General features: G+C 41.7%; 1 pseudogene; it reads left to right on the forward strand.

Moving 5' to 3' along the window:
- The first annotated feature begins 1,522 nt into the window (after window positions 1-1,522).
- Window positions 1,523-2,258, forward strand: LOC100959010 (annotated as a pseudogene).
- Window positions 2,259-2,878: the final 620 nt, after the last annotated feature.

Raw genomic sequence — 2,878 nt, forward strand, 5'->3', positions numbered from 1 at the left:
ATTGGCAGTTTCGTCTCGATTACATGCTGATTTGATGAAGGAATAGTTCCCCCAAAGAAGGGGCATGCTGCTCTGGGCAGACAAAAGCAATAAGTCTCCTCTGCAGTGAAAGCATTTGGGCCTCATTGTCTTCATGGATTTAATTATGTGCCATCCAAGGCTGAAACACTTTGTTCAATATTTCTATTACAACATGGGATAAGGATTTATTCTGCTCACTGCCGTATCCCTAGAACCCAGGAAAATTTTGGGTAGATAGTAGGAGATCAGTTTAATATATTGGTTAAATGGACACACCACTACTATAATCTATCATTATTTTAATAATATTCTATAAATGGAAAGAGCTGACAAAGGCAATAATCAATGCCTTTCAGCAGAGGTGGAGGAGAGAAAGGAAGAGAAAGTGAAATGGCCAGCTTGGGACTCCTCCCATGGCCAACCCTCAAGTCACCTCAGGGAATAGCCATAACATATACCTATGACAGCTTGACAATGACCTGGACATGGCATGGGCTGGGCAGAAGTGTCTCTGGCCTACTTGTTTGTGATTGATGATTCCTTTTGTGATGTTATAGCTGTGAAGATCAACTGTGGGGGATGGGACCACAGTGGAAGAGAAGGGGGTAGGGTTACCTAGGCTGGGTGACCTGTGGGTGAGTCACCTAACTCATCTGAATCCTTTCTTCATCTGCAAAGTGAGAACGATATTTTAAAAAAATCTATGCCTTACCCAGTGATGACTTTGTCTCTCTACTAGCCATTATGTTGTGGACATACAAGCATTAATCAAAACCACAAGAGAGCTAATTTTTCTGAGGAAGCCCACCATAGAAAAAGAAGTGCAGAGACCTAGGGCCTGAGCACTGGGGAGTTCCCAAGGCAGGAAAAGAAGGTTTGTAGAGGGCACAGTGAAAGAAGGAGGGGAGAAATAGAATGGACTTAGAGCAAACATGAAGATACGTTTGTGTATAGTATTTATATTTGGGGGTTGTGAATGTACTGTAGATATGCAACTTTGTGTGTGTAGTATACACGCACACAAACATACACCAGAACCTCTGTAAGTTCACCACCCAAGGGACTGTAGCAAACTGGTGACCATATGGAGGTGGTCAACATAAGGAACTAGGCCTACTGTACTGATAAGTAAATGAGGTGCATGGCCCCTCTATGAAAATTAGGTCAATTTAAGGAGGTGATCAATGTAGGGAGGTGGCCAACTATGGAGTTTCTACTGTATATATACATATATGTATATAGTATATACATATACTATATATATATGCATAGATATACGTATGTATATATACAGTAGAATATATACACACACACACGTGTGTGTGTGTGTGTGTCTATACAGAGGGTGCCAAAGAAAGCATACACATTTTGATCTGCCACCACCAGCACAGCCGTGCTGGAGCCACGAGGAGCCCAGAGGAGCACCGGGCCACTGCCCTCTCCCTCCTTTCTGCCGTCGGCCATCTGCATCCTCAGACCTGTTCCAACAATCATTTAAAACATGGTGGATTACTATGAAGTTCTAGGCGCGCAGAGACATGCCTCAGCCGAGGATATTAAAAAGGCGTACCAAAAACTGGCACTAAAGTGGCACCCAGATAAAAACCCTGAGAAGAAAGAAGAAGCAGAGAGAAAATTCAAACAAGTAGTTGAGGCATATGAGGTGTTGTCAGATCCTAAAAAGCGGGACAAATGTGGCAAAGAAGGGTTAAATGGTGGAGGAGGTGGAAGTCATTTTGACAGTCCATTTGAGTTTGGCTCCACATTCCGTAACCTAGAGGATGTCTGCAGGGAATTTTTTGGTGGAAGGGACCTGTTTTCCTTTGACTTCTTTGAAGACCCATTAGAGGACTTTATTGGGAATCGGAGGGGTCTCCAAGGAAGCAGAAACAGAACAGGGTCATTTTTCTCGGCCTTCAATGGATTTCTACCTTTTGGAAGTGGATTTTCTTCTTTTGATACAGGATTTTCTGTGGGATTTCCTGTAGGACTTTCTTCATTCGGGTCACTAGATCACAGGGCAGAGGAGGGGGGCTCACTTCATTCTCTTCCACATCATTTGGTGGTAGTGGGATGGGCAACTTCAAGTCTATATCAACTTCTACGAAAATAGTTAATGGCAGAAAGATCACTACAAAGAGAATCATGGAGAATGGTCAAGAAAGAGTGGAAGTTGAGGGCAGCTCAAGTCCCTGACAGTAAATGGTAAGGAGCAGCTGCACTTGGATAACAAGTGACTCAACGCACACGTTTAACAGAAATGGTAACTGTAACAAGCACCATTTGAGGATTAACAGGAACTTTTTTTTGAAGATTTCAAAAGAACTCGACTTTCAGTATCACTGTACCTAATCTGAGTATTTATAAACTGCTCATCAGAGCCATATTTGTCATAGACTTTTGAGATTATTGTTGGGACCACATAATAGGACCATTTATTTGTCTTTAAAATTGTTGTAAATTTCTGTATGCCCTTTGCTTTTTTATTAAACATACTCCCGGTGAGCCCTGACTCCTCAGTAGTGGTAGAACAGAGAACAGAGTGTGCACTACACCAGCATGGAGCCGCTTTTCCATTGTGTCTGAAACGTGAGCCAAGTAGCGTCAGCCTGCTGTGAAGTTAACACCGCAGGATGAACCTTCGTCAGAAATAATTTCAGTTTTTTTCAGTATTTAGTAGTGAAAGATATTAACATTAATAGTAACAAATTTCTGGCTTACTATAAATTAAGGATGTTTTCTAGCTGTGCATGAGTGCTGGCATCATAGTAAGTTTGACAGTTGTTTAAATATGTAATGTTAAACTTAGGTTTAAAAAGTAAAGCTGGTATACTAGGTCTTTGTCATTTGCTTTAAA

The sequence above is a fragment of the Otolemur garnettii genome, unplaced genomic scaffold, assembly GCF_000181295.1.
Source record: "Otolemur garnettii isolate 467f Iridium unplaced genomic scaffold, OtoGar3 scaffold00022, whole genome shotgun sequence".
Taxonomy (NCBI): Eukaryota; Metazoa; Chordata; class Mammalia; order Primates; family Galagidae; genus Otolemur; species Otolemur garnettii.